This window comes from Piliocolobus tephrosceles, chromosome 5, assembly GCF_002776525.5.
Source record: "Piliocolobus tephrosceles isolate RC106 chromosome 5, ASM277652v3, whole genome shotgun sequence".
Taxonomy (NCBI): domain Eukaryota; kingdom Metazoa; phylum Chordata; class Mammalia; order Primates; family Cercopithecidae; genus Piliocolobus; species Piliocolobus tephrosceles.
Window position 1 is genome coordinate 65413162 of NC_045438.1, and position 14248 is coordinate 65427409.

The window sequence follows — 14248 nt, forward strand, 5'->3', positions numbered from 1 at the left end:
TGAGACAGGATCTTTCTGTGTCATTCAGGCTAAAGTGCATTGGTGTGATCATAGCTTATTGGGCTCAAGGGATCCTCCCACCTCAGCCTCCTGAGTAGCTGAGACTACAGGCGTGCACCACTATGCCCAGCTAATTTTTTATTTTTTGTAGAAACAAGGTCTTACTATATTGCTTATGCTGGTCTTGAACTCCTGGACTCAAGGGATCCTCTTGCCTTGGCCTCCTAAGTGCTGGGATTACAGATATGAGCCACCATACCTGGCCTCTGTCCTAGATTGTATAGTGTAAGGAGACATACCCAGTAACTGGCTAAACCCCCATGTTTGTTCCCTGAGGACTATTATGGTAGGAAGGACCAAAAGAAAGCCCCAGATACTAGCCACCACTTCTCTGCCTCCACTCCCAAAAGAAAACCAAAGCAATATTGTATTTTTGTCTCCACTGGATAGCCCAAAAAAGCATACCTTTCCGGCTTCCCTCTTACCTTCAACCCTTTACATACCTTCCTCAAACTCTTCAAAGGATATTCTCCCAAGAGCCCTGTTCTGCTGCAGATTCCGCTCCCCTGCTACAGCCTTCTGCTGTCTTTACAGAAACTCGCCTCTCCCTGATTCCAGCTCGTTTGAGACACTGCTCGTTACCCCATAATCTATACAGATTTGTAATCACCCATTATTGGCATATTTAATTTATCCTTAAAATGAAAACATTTTTAGAAATCATGATAGTAATACATGTTGATTGTAAACCACTGCAACAATACAGAAAAATATAGAGCAAAAACTAAGTTTCTTTTCCCTTTCTCTTCTCCAGAGATAAGCAGCATTTTCTATTAATTTGCTCACATACAATCTGATATAGGGCTTTGTTTATTACAAATATAATCACACTCTGCTCCTATTTTTTTGTGACATGCTTTTCTCACGGAACAATATATCATCATGTCATAGTATGTTATATAGATCCACCTTATATATGTTTCTTAATTAAACTTTTTACTTTGAGACAATGGTAGGATCACATGCAGTTGTAAGAAATGATTAACACAGTATGATGGCATATACTTGTAGTCCTAATGATGTGGGACAATTGCTTGAGACCAAGAGTTTGAATCCAGCCTGGGCAATGTAGAGAGACCCCCATATGTATTTTTTTAAAATGTTACAGAGAGATTCCCTGTTCCTTTTACCAAGTTTCTCCCATGGTACTATCTTGCAAAATTATGGAACAATACCAAAACTAGGATATGATATTGACGTTGATACAATCCATCAATCTTCTTCAAACTTTTCCAGTTTTCTCTGTACTTATTTGTGTGTGTTAATTCCATGCAATTGTATCCTGAGTGTGGGTTCATGTATCGACTATCATAGTCAAAATACAGAGTAGTTCCTTCACCAGGAGAATTTGTCCTGTTACCCTTTTATGGCCACATCCTCTTCTGTCTTGCCCCTTCCCCACATCTCTAACCCCTGACAACCGCTCATCTGTTCTCCATTTGTATACTTTGGTCATTTCAGAAACATTAAATAAATAGGGCCTGGCATGGTGGCTCATGCCCATAATCCCAATGCTTTGGGAGGCTGGGGCGGGTGGATCACTTGAGGCCAGGAGTTTGAGACCAGCCTGGCCAACATGGTGAAACCCCATCTCTATTAAAACTACAAAAATTAGCCGAGTGTGGAGGTGTGTGCCTGTAATCCCAGATACTTGGGAGGCTGAGGCACAGGAATTGCTTGAACCTGGGAGGCAGAGGTTGCAGGGAGCCAAGATTGTGCCACTGCACTCCAGCCTGGGCAACAGAGTGAGGATCTGTCTCAAAAAAAAAAAAAAAAAAAGCTGTATAAATGGATTCATTTAGTTTGATTTGGTTTGGTCTGTAACCTTTTGGGATTGCCTTTTTCACTCAGCATAATTTCTTGGGGATTCATCCAAGTTGGTATGTGTTTCACCTTTTTATTGCTCAGTAGTATTCCATGATTTGGATATACCACAGTTTGTTTAACCAGCATTCAAGAACATCTGGATTGTTTTCAATTTTTGGCCATTACAAATTAAATAAAATTGCTATGAACGTTTATGTACAGTTTTTATGTGAAAATAGGTTGTTGCAGTTTTTTTCCCCTGGGATAAGTGCCCAAGAGTACAATTGCTGTAATATATAGTAATTGCATGTTTAGGGGGAAATGGTCACACACATATTCTGCAGATGTAAAGTAATGTAGGGCAATATTTTAGGAGAGTAAATTGGCAGTATTAGGCCAGGCATGGTGGCTCATGACTGTCATTCAGGAGGCCAAAGCTGGAGGGTGGCTCAAGCTCAGAAGTTTGAGACCAGCCTGGGCAATGCAGTGAGACACTGTCTCTACAAAAAAAGAATTTTTTAAAAATTACCCAGGCATGGTGGCACACTCCTATAGTCCCAGCTACTCAGGCATGGTGGTGCAGAGGGTGAGGAGCAGTGGGAAGATTGCTTGAGCCCAGGATGTTGTGAGCCGTGATGGTGCCACAACACTTCAGCCTGGGTGACAAAGTGAGACCCTCTCTCAAAAACAAAACAAAACAAAAAACTGGCAGTATGTATCAATTTTTAAATTGCATATAAGTTTTAATTCAATTTTGCTGTTAGAAACCTATTTTATAGGAATATGTATGTATTTGCTAAGAAATATATGTACCAGGATGTTCATTGCAGCATCATTTGCACTAACAATTTTCAAACAACCAAAAGATTCATATAAAACTACATGTCACAGCTTTATTTATTTATTTATTTATTTACTTACTTATTTATTTATTTTTTGCCACTCAGCTGAGTGAAAACTGTCATCTTGTTTTAATTTGAAACCCCTGGCTGGGTGTGGTGGCTCACGTCTGTAATCCCAGCATTTTGGGAGTCCAAGGTGGGCGGATCACATGAGATCAGGAGTCAGAGACCAGCTTGACCAACACAGTGAAACCCCATCTCAACTAAAAATACAAAAATTAGCTGGACGTGGTGGTGCACACCTGCAGCCTCAGCTACTTGAGAGGTTGAAGTGGGAGAATCACTTGAAACTGGGAGGAAGAGGCTGTAGTGAGCTGAGATCATGCCACTGCACTCCATCCAGCCTGGACAAGAGAGTGAGACGAACGAAAGAAAGGAAGGAAGGAAGGAAGGAAGGAAGGAAGGAAGGAAGGAAGGAAGGAAGGAAGGAGAGAGAGAAAGACAGAGAGAGAGGGAGGGAGAAAGGGAGGGAGGGAGGGAAGGAAGGAAGGAGGAAGGAAGGAAGGGAAAGAAAGAAATGCCTTCTGTAGGAGCTAGAATTACACGACTTTTCATTATTTGTATTTCTTCTTCTGGACCTCATCATCATGTTCTCTGCACAACACATTTGAGTGGTTGGCCTTTTATGGTCAACTGTAACCATTTTACAGGCAGTTTTACACAGTTGTGGGTATTATCCTTTATCTGTTGTTCTGCTGCTTGATCTTTGCAACACAGAACTTTTAGATTTCTGTGTAATCACATCTGTCACATTTTCCTTTAAGTCTTCCTGTGGTGTTTGGGAAGAGCTTTTGTACCTCCCATCCTGGTTTTATCCTTATTAGAATTGGGCTATACATACTAGTTTGTAAGTTGCCTCAAATTCTTTTTGAAAGAAGCAAGGGATATATAGATCCTATAAATAAATACATGTGAGGCATGAGAAATCATTTTTATTTATTCATAACCATCACATTTCTTGAAAAATATAATTCTTGCTGTGCTGTATATATTTTCAAGTGATGCTGGAAGGAGTATTATATTATAACTTTAAAGGATTATGAACACCAAAGGGAAAGGTGCTGTTTAAACACATTGCTAATAATACGTTTGCACATTTTGCAACTGCTCAAATTACATTCACGTGGATCAGCAGCATGACTTGTACTGGCTTCCTCTGAGAAGGACAGAGAGTGAGAGGAGTTCAGATTACTATTGCCTGAGAAGTTGGTTAGGCAAGGAAGTCATTTATCTTGCTGTGGACAGAATAAAGGACTCACCATCCAGCAATTTATAGTTGATCACAGTTGTGTTGCCTAGTGGTGGGGTGCAAAATGATGCAACGTATTTGGTTAAAGACAAGCACAAATATCAGAGTTATTTAGTAAGATCCAAAATTTAAGTTGATTTAGCATTCACAACAAAAATGAAGTCATTTGAAAAAACCAAAAATGAACAAAGAAATAAAAATGGAGATTTAGTCCACATGTCGCGGGTTGATGTTTCCTTGAAAAGAGTGGTCAGAATTTTTGAGCCTAAATCAACCACATATTAAAGTAATTTAACTAATGTAGACATGTTATCCGCTTACCACAAAGAAAATAAATTATAGCGGGCTCTAGACTGATGGCTAAAAAGCCAATTCTCCTAAAATGGAAGGATATTGATGGTGCTCACATTATGTAATCGGTACAGTATGTCAGTCCTAGTGGTCTGGCTAACCAAGGAAGGCTCTGGTTTCAAATGAAAGCATATTTAGTAAAATTCAGTATAATTTTTTCCTAGAACTACTTTGCTCAATTATGGCAAGATAGATTCTACTAATCACAGACTGCAGAGACTTGGAGATTGAGCATGGTTTTTCGGATTGAAATACTTTTTATTTTATGTGCTTAGTCTTCTGCAGTGCCTTAGGGAAGATGGGTCAGAGAGACTAACATGGTTCTTTCTTCTTTTATTTAAGAATTTAAGTGATCATGGAGCTGGAACAAACTTCAGTGCCCATTTAGTCAATTGCCTTCATTTTATAGAAGAGGAAATTAAAGAATAAAGGTTGTGATTTTCCTAAGGTCATGTAGTGAGTTCATGACAGAACCTTGATTATACTTAGGTCTTGTGACACCCAGACCAGTTTTCTTTCCTTTGTAGAAAAATGCGTGCTCCAAAAGTCCAGGCTGACCCAATATTGGGTAACTCAGACATTTTCATAATTTTTCCAGATATAAAGCTATGTTATGTCCATTGAACAATGAAAGTAACTCTTCCAAGTAAAAAATTGATCCAAAAACTAGATCTCTGAACCATGCGATTAAGGCTTTTGTCTTTTTTTTTGTCTTTTCTAGAGCAGACTTTGAGTCTTTGCTTCAGATGCAGAACAAGATGTGGCAACTTGTTGTGGAGAACCGGGTCTCTTGTGCCCGTGCTGTCTCTTTTTTCTGGTGGCTTTGTCATTTGGAACAATGCATAGTGGACTGTAGGCTGAGAAACTGTGAGCTGAGGTAGGAGTGTCATCTAAGAGTGGGAAAGGGTGTCTAAACGCTGAATGGAGCATTTTAAAAGTTAGAATTTGCTATTTTCTTTTATCTTTTTTTTTTTTTTTTTTTTTTTTTTAGAAATGGAGTCTTGCTTTGTTGCCCAGACTGCAGTACAGTGGCACCATGGCTCACTGCCGCCTTGGCCTCCTGGGCTCAAGTGATTCTCCTACTTCAGCTTCCCAAGTAGCTGGGAATACAGGTATGTGCCACCACCCTTGGCTATTGTGTTTTTCTTTTTTTCATGGTGCAATGGTGCGATCTCAGCTCACTGCAACCTCCGCCTTCCAGGTTCAAGTGATTCTCCTGCCTCAGCCTCCCAAATAGCTGGGATTACAGGCATGCCTGGCTAATTTTTTTTTTTTTTTGTATTTTTAGTAGAGACAGTGGTTTCTCCATGTTCGTCAGGCTGGTCTTGAACTCCCGAACTCAGGTGATCTGCCAGCCTCGGCCTCCCAAAGTGCTGGGATTATAGGCATGAGCCACCACACCCAGCCTACCGTTGGCTATTTTTAAAATTTTTTGTAGAGATGAGGTCTCACTATGTTGCCTGGGCTGGTCTTGAATTCCCAGCCCCAAGTGATCCTCCTGCCTCAGCATCCCAAATTGCTGGGATCACAGGTATTTTCAGGTATTTTGATTTACGTATTTTGAAACCCATACTTTTTGTCCTCAAGTCTCACACATTTGCTTAGGCCTTTAGAAGCTCACACCTGTAAAAGAGTGCCATACCTAAGCTGTGATCTTTCCCCCGTTCCGCCGTCTCCACCTCCCACCACCTCCACCCAGGATCCCCTCACACAGGTTGTACCACACTGCAAGGGGATCCTAGAGTGACTCAGACATGCCAAAAATGACAAATTAAGAAATTTTGTGCGAACAGATGTGGTGGCTCACACCTGTAATCCCAGCACTTTGAGAGGCTGAGGCAGGTGGGTCATGAGGTCAGGAGATCAAGACCATCCTGGCAAACATGGTGAAACCCCATTTCTATTAAAAAAATACAAAAATTAGCTGGGCGTGGTGGTGCGTGCCTGTAGTTCCAGCTACTCGGAAGGCTGAGGTAGGAGAATCGCTTGAACCCAGGAGGCGGAGAGGTTGCAGTGAGCTGAGATCATGCCACTGCACTCCAGCCTGGGCGCGACAGAGCGAAACTCCATCTAAAAAAAAAAAAAAAAAGAAAAAGAAGAAGACATTTTATTCAAGTCCATTTGAGAAGTGGTGAGCAAACTGACTAGGCCTTTATTGTTGCTGTCAAATTCCCTTTCCTTGCTCACCCTACAGGCCCAGGCCAGTTTCCTTTCATCTGCCCATAGCTATTCACACGATAGTATGAATTTAATGCTGTTGAAGGCAGGCCTGTAGTGAACATGTGGCATTTCTTTGGCTACTCAACATCCGTTCCTCCTTCCTGATGGCATGTGATTTCTTTTGAGGAGTTACTTATTCCCATGGATACAGCCTTCGTGGGGTATAAATCCAGGTGCCTGCTCCCCACGATGGAAGATTGTGAAGTGGACAGATTCTGTTTCCTCCAGCCCTGAGGGTGGGCATGCGGCCTAAGCTCAAACAAATCTGATAAATGCTTCTGGATCTTTGAACTTCGAACAAGTGACACAAGGACCACAGAAACAGTTAACAGGGAAGCACACTGACTGAGCTGCCTGCTCCTGGCCTTCTGGATCCTCCTCGGTTCCTGCTCATCTCTAGGCCTGACTCTGTCAATTCTGTGGGTACACAAATATCCTTATGTACATTCCCACTTGATCATGCTATTAGGTTGGTGCAAAAGTAATTGTGGGTTTTGCCATTACTACTTTTAGTAGACATTACTTTTAATGGCAAAACCTGCAATTACTTTTGCACCAATAGCTCAGGCTAGTCTCTGTTACTGGCAACCAAGTATCCTGGTCTGAGCTCCCTTTCTGACAGGATCATCAGACATGGGTCTGCAGTATTGTCTTAACACCCATCTGGAGTGTTATCTTAGAATTAGCCTAAATTAGCCCTTTTCTCCACTGGTTACACCCTCCTACCACCCCCAGAATTGGCTTTCTTTTAGTTGGTACTGATACAAGATAAAAAATATTTCTCTAGCTTTCTAGCCCCACAGTTTCTCGTTATTAAGATGAAACAAAATGAATACTCATCAGAACTGCATTTCCACATCTATCACTGATAGGAGGCCTCTATTCTCCTGCCAAGGGCCCCCAGCTCAGGAATTTACCTCTCATAGCAAATGTACTGCAAATTTTCTCTGCCAGAATAGCTAAAATTGAAAAGACTGACCCGATGTGAAGTGACTACAACTTTCACACATTTGCTGGTAGGAATGAAAAAAGATATAATCACTTTGAAAGACTATTTGATGGTTTTTAATAAAGTTATGTACATGTCTACTCTATGAAACAAGAATCCCACCGCTAGGTATATGTCCAAGGAAAATTAGTGCATATGTTCACAAAACCTTGTACAAGAATGTTCCAGCAGCTTTATTCAAAATAGGAAACAGTTTTTTGCAAAACTGGAAATAACTCAAGTATTTATCAACAGAAAAATGGATTAAGACATTGTGGTAAATACTAAGCAATAATAGAAAAGGACAGATGACTGATATATGCAACAACATGCATGAATCTCAAAAATATTATATTGAGTCAAAAAGTCTGGGCTCCACATGGCTCCATTTACATGAAGTTCAAGAATAGGCAAAACTATTCTAGGGTAACAGAAGTCAGAAAAGTGGTTATTTTTGGAGGAATATTGACTAGAAAGAAATGCAGGAGCCTTCTAGGGGCACTGGAAATATATTTAATCTAGGTGGTAGTTTGGTTACATGAGTGTATACATATGTAAAATGTATTAAGCTGTACATTTAAGATTTGTAGATTTGTAGACTTTATTGCATGTATGTTATAGTTAAATGAAGAAGATTAAAAAATGGAAAAATGACTATATGGACATCAGCAGTTCTATAATTTCAATGCATTTTGTTAATTCTGTACCTAGTCAAATTAGATTTATACTCCAATCACATTGGGAAGGTTTGAAACCTTCGGCACTTTCCCCTCCATTCTCTGTTTGCATAGAGGCATTAGGAAGCAAATCTTCTCCCTTCTAGAATTGCTTTTATGTTCAAAGGAAGAACATTGGGAGAAAGTAATGATTAACACAAAGGAATGACTAGGTTAATCGTAGGCTTTCAGGCACCAGTAAAGGAGGTATTTCGGGTCAAGGGAGGGGCAAGAGAATCTTCTGGAGTATACCATACTAAATGGATAGAGATGAGTAGTAAGCTCTTAGTAGACACTGGATCCACTGGTGCAACCAACAGCCTTTGCTGTTTCACTTCTGTGATGGAAAAATCAACCTACTTGTTTCCAATGGACAGGAGGAAGGGTTTGTCTTCTGGGACCAGTATTTCCCCTGAAAGCTGGCAGAGAGGATGAGAGAATTACCTGGGGCAAAGCAAGCAGCTTTCCTCACCCCCCACCCCCACCCTCCCCTATTCCAGAGAGTAGGAAAAGGAGAGACGAGCTCAGGAAACAGTGATGTAGGTACAAGTGGAAAAGTACAGGAGAAAAGGAATACAGGGAAGCACCCAAGGCAGGAGACACAGCAGAGGCATGGGGAGTTCAGCAGAAAGCACCATGAAAACAGATGGGGCAAGTGGAGGAGCCTGCAGTCTGGGAGTCTCCTTGCCCCTCATGGAGCAACAGAAGTGGCCTCTTGGCTTCTTCTTTCAAGTCTCCAAACCCTCACTCCCAACTCTATGCCTACAACAGCATAGGCATTTTCTTTTTTTTTTTATTTTTTAATTTGATTTAATTTTATTTTAGACAGAGTCTTGCTCAGTTGCCCAGGCTAGAGTGCAGCGATGCAATCCTGATTCACTGCAGCCTCCGCCTCACAGGTTCAAGTGATTCTCCTGCCTCAGCCTTCTGAATAGCTGGGATTACAGGCACCTGCCACCACACCCAGCTAACTTTTTTTGTATTTTTAGTAGAGACGGGGTTTCACCATCTTGGCCAGGCTGGTCTTGAACTCCTGACCTCAGGTGATCCACTCGCCTTGGCCTCCCAAAGTGCTGGGATTACAGGTGTGAGCGCCGCGCCCGGCCAGGCATTTTCTTAAAACCTCATCTGATCACATTATTCCCTAGATTAAAATTGTTTGGTAGCTCAACATTGTCTCCTTAAACAAAATCCAAGCTCCTTAATGTGTCCTTCAAGAGCCTTTTATGACAGGTCCCTGCTTCTCTAGCCTCATTGATTTTGTGAATAATGAGTGAATATGTTTAGTACATTTTAGTTATAAATTCTCTTTACAGAATCTGGCTGTAAAGTTCCACTTTAAGAACCCTAGAAGGATATTGGTTGTATTTATATAACCCAACTCCAGGAGGAGGCCGTGACTGAACTCCTGTCTGTGCAGCAGGTGCCCTGGAAGGAGCTGATTCCATCCACCAGGATGACCTGTACTCTTACCTATTGAGTGGGGCAGGAGGCTGGGATTACCTAATAGAGATTTGAATGAATTACACCATCACCCTATGACTCTCATCAAGGACCCTGGTGCTGACAGAGAAAGTCCTCTCTTTTATTGTCCAAATCCTGGCCACCCTTCAAGACCCATTTCAAATACCACCTCAGTCTCAGGAATAAGGATTTCTGGTATTTTGGCAGCATCCCTGGTTTGTAGGGATGAGGAAGATTTGGTACCAGAAGTTGACAGGCCTTGGCATGAGGGGGTGCAAGTGGTCCAAGGTTCAGTCTTCAGGGCCTACAACAATCTGTCCCCCTACTGGGGCACAGAGGCAGGCAGTTCTAGCAGCCAACAGTAGCTGAAATAGAATGAAAGCTTTTGTCAGGGTGGTTCCGGGTGACCGTTCCCTTAGAGCAGGAACCTGCCTAGGGATATGAAACTAGGTTCAGGTGCCTGAGGTAAGATGCAGGCAAGATAAACGCAGGGTGTCAGGGCCCCAGCCTGGGTTAGGAATGTGAGTCAGATCCCAGTCATGCAGGCCAAGTCAACCCCCCGTCATGGCTGAGGGAATGCAGGAATTTTGAGGGTCTCCAGGTGTTAGGGGCCCAGTGGATGATGCTGCATCCATGAACTATCAAAAAAAAATGCTTGATTCAGCCTGACCAGCTGCTAGATTGGCAAGGCTAAAGTCATTCTAGCCAGAGCTCAAGAACTAGGTGTGGCTTAGCTTGAGGGCAAATGTGAGCTGCAGCTGCTCCTGGTTGGGGAGGCAGGGGCTGGACCTCCTCCTGCCCTCCCCATGATATGTGTTGGCACCTCTCCTCACTCAAGTCTACATGCTCTTACTGTAAACCACCTCCGCAGCATGAAGCACAGGGCCAGGCACACACAGGAAATGAGAATCCAGTTGGATGCAATTGCATGTAGCTCCTTAGCAGTGCAGGCCTTGGTGTGCGCTGAGCTCTGTAACCCAGCCCTTTCCCATGGTACTGATACCACTGATCAGGACTCCTCTTCCTCTTTGTGCAGTAGAAAGTTGAAACAGCCACTCTCCATTCTTGCTGGGAGGTAGCCTGGCACCAGTAAGCAAATGGAGGACAGTACGTTATAATCCATACGTACCTTCCCCTGCCATCTCAGCGTTTATTCCTTCTGCCTTTCTGCTCCCAACATCAGCGGAAAACCTTCATCCGGTTGCCATGGAGACCAGCCACTGACTCTAGAGTGCCTGTTTATTAAAGATGAAAGTAATATATGCCTGGTTAATCTGAGCAGCTGTCAGAGAGAGATTCGGCTATTAGTAAATGAAGGCACTAATTTTGAGGCATGATGACTCATTTAGGAGAAAGAGACAGGCTCTGCTCCGTCTTCTGAGTGGAGCTGGGTAGTAGAGGTAAGGTCTGCCCTAGGCAAGCATTTCTTGTTTGGGTTTTTACATTTATTTTCTAACGGGTATGGTAACTGTACTTCTTTTTCCCCTTATTTCCTACTGAAAATATATAGCCTTTCAGTAGTGTGATAGATTAATTAGGCTTTGTGGGCAGGCCCAGGAAACCCAAGCCCTCCTATGACGTCGTTTCCTTTGGAAAATGCATTCTGGATTCCAAGCCACCTACTTACAAATGAGGTTGTCTGTTTATTCATTCAACAGTCTCCACCAGGTGTGCGAGAGGAAAAGAGGCTGTGTTGAGCCACGTGGAGGACTTGATGTGATTTATGTGTGCTTAGACAGGTAGGAGAGAAGCCGTCACCTTCCAAGGGAGTTGATCAATTAGGTGAGAAGGGTGACGTGATCTTTAAAAAATTGGTCCATTTGTTTTTACTTTCTGTTCTTTTCATTTTTTCAATAGTAAAATCTGAGGGAAAATTTGAATTCTGAGACTCATTATATTGATTCACCAAGTACTTTCCAAAATCAGGTAAGTAGCCTGTGTTAATCTCTGCTGGGTTGTGAAGAAGAGCACACTCTCCTTCCCCACACTGCAGTGCGTTGGGATGAGCAAACCACCTGGGAGTGGTACAGGGAGAAGGCTACTGCCAGCTGGCCCTCAAGTGCAGAAACAAGGTTCCAGCCCCACGATCTCATCATAGTCCAGCCAAGTCTCTCACCCTTTCTGACCTCAGTTTCCTCAACTGAAAATGAAGGAAAGAGCAAGCTAATCTTTTCCAATTCAAAATATTCTTTTGTTCTTGAAGAAGACTGTCAGTGCAGAAAGGGCCCCTAACCTGGAACAGCTGGGCAAGGGTTAACCCTGGTATTAGGTTACTGTTAAGCAAGTACATCCTGTGCCTCTAGTCAAATATGTCTCAGGCCAAAGCTGCTACTTGTCTCTAGTTAGTCTCTCTGCATCAGCACCCAGGCATTCACGTGGTGGTCTGGGCAGGAGCTCCCACTCTGTTTTCCCTGAGCTACCTAGTCCATGGGAAGGAAGATATATGCAGCTAAGGAATAGGAAGTGGATATTCTCAGTGCCTTCAAGACATGATGCATCCAGAACCTAGATCAGCCAGGAGCTGCAGAAAAGAAGCTTCAGGGCAGCAGGCCTCAGAACTGCTGCTAACCAGTCCCCTGAAGCATTTATTTCTCACCCTCTTCGTGCCTAGGGCAAGTAGAGCTACTGCTGTCTGGTGCCACTGTAATGCTTTCTCCTCCTCTGAGTTCATCCTGGAAACATTTTCTCCCATAAGACACGCACAGGTCTTACGTTTACATGTTTCCCTGAAAGAAATTTGATTCCATTGATGGGATGACAAGGTAGATCATAAATGAACACTTTTTAAACACATCTTTAAAAAAATAAGTTTATGCCAATTGTACAAAACAATAGGGGAAAGGAAATAATATTCATTTGTTTATCCATTCATTGGTTTAACAATTACCTATTGTAGGCACTTATTATGGGCCAGGGATTGTTCTAAGTATAAACCTGCCCTAGAGGATCATGTATTAATTTTTCTTAAAGTCAGCTTTATTGAGGTATACTTTCTATACAATAAAATTCACTCATTTTAAGTGTAAAGTTTGATGCATTTTGACAAATGCACGGGGTAGTATAACCACCGCTAGGATCAAGATAGAGAACATTTACATCACCCTGAAAAGATTGCTTGCGCTGCTGGTAGTCAATCTCCTACCCTCCCCCCAGCCACTGGCAACCACTGATCTGATTTCTGTCACTAGAGTTTTGCCTTTTCTAACATGTCATATAAGAAGCATATATTTTAGCAGTGAATACAGCCAAATGAGTAAATAGACATTTGCATTCCCAAGTAAGGCAAGAGCTTTGAAATGGGACATACAGGCTGTGCTATGGGAGCATGTAAGCTAAGTTGAGAAGAGGCTTCTAAGCTGAGATCTGAAGGGCAGTAGCAGTTTTTTAGGCGAAGAGTGAGAGTAAAGAGTGTTCCATGCTGGGAGGCTACTGTATGCAAAGGTCAAGAGGAGACAGACTGCAAGGCGGATTCATCTAGGACCTGCAAGTTTTCACAGCTCAAGGATGGAGTAGGAGAGAGTAGGAGTGGCTGGTCAAGACTTTGAAGAGATAAACCAGTTCAGACAAAGAAGTTCTTTCTGAGCATTGTTTGACCTTTATTCCCAGTGGGGAGCGATGGAAGGATCTTCAGCAGAAAAGTGACGGGATCAGATTTGCATTTTAGAAGGATCACTCTCCCTGCATGTAGGGAACAGATGGAGGGCAAGGCAGGAGGTAGGGCCCCCCTATTAAGAGGCTGGTGCAGTGATCCAGATGAGAGATGCTTAGAGCCGCCGCCAGGGGAGGGGCAGGCAGTGAGAATGAAGAGAAGTGGATAAGTATGGGAGAAATATAGGAAGCAGCAGTAACAGGACTTAGTAACTTACTGGATAGTGGAGAGGACGCGAGAGAAAGGCCTCATGGAGGATTCCTTGGTTTCCAGCTTGGACACCTGGGTGGGAGATGGTGGCATCAATGAGATAGCAAATTCAGTGGAGCAGGGTTGGAGGGGTGGGGAGAAGAGACAATAGGTTCTGTTTTTGACATGTTGAATTTGGGGGTGTCTAAGAAAATGATGTCCAGCAGACAGTTGGGTGTTCAGGTCTCAGGAAAGAGCTCTTCACAGAGCTTATTCTTCTCTAGTCTCTGTAAACGGGCTTCCAGGTTCTTTCATAGAATTTCCTTGCAGAAAAAAATCAAAGGATTTGTCCTGTCAAGTGGAATGTTTATCATATGAAGGGGATTGGCTTCTTGTGTAGTTTGGTCTAGAGAGATTTGTTTCCATGTTACAAACCTTTGAAAAACTGGGAAAAATTTAGTGACGTCCGACTTTGATGACATCTCTTCTTCCCCAATGCAATCTATCTATTGACATAATAATCTTGAATATCTTGCAGATGAGGAAGAAAAAATAAAGTCAAATGAGCACACCAAGGCCAACCAGATCTGAGCTTTCTAATCTTAAATTACCCGGGGGTGTGGATGTTATGTGTCTACTGACATTGGTAGATTG

At 42.6% G+C, this 14248-nt stretch overlaps 1 long non-coding RNA gene across 1 annotated transcript in view; it reads left to right on the forward strand.

The window, feature by feature from the left end:
- LOC111538459 overlaps window positions 1-14248 on the forward strand; it is a 41061-nt gene that overhangs the window by 25257 nt on the left and 1556 nt on the right. The window contains exons 2-3 of the long non-coding RNA XR_002730362.2: window positions 5090-5245; window positions 12368-12518. This is a non-coding gene — a long non-coding RNA (uncharacterized LOC111538459). The remainder of the gene's footprint in view (window positions 1-5089; window positions 5246-12367; window positions 12519-14248) is intronic.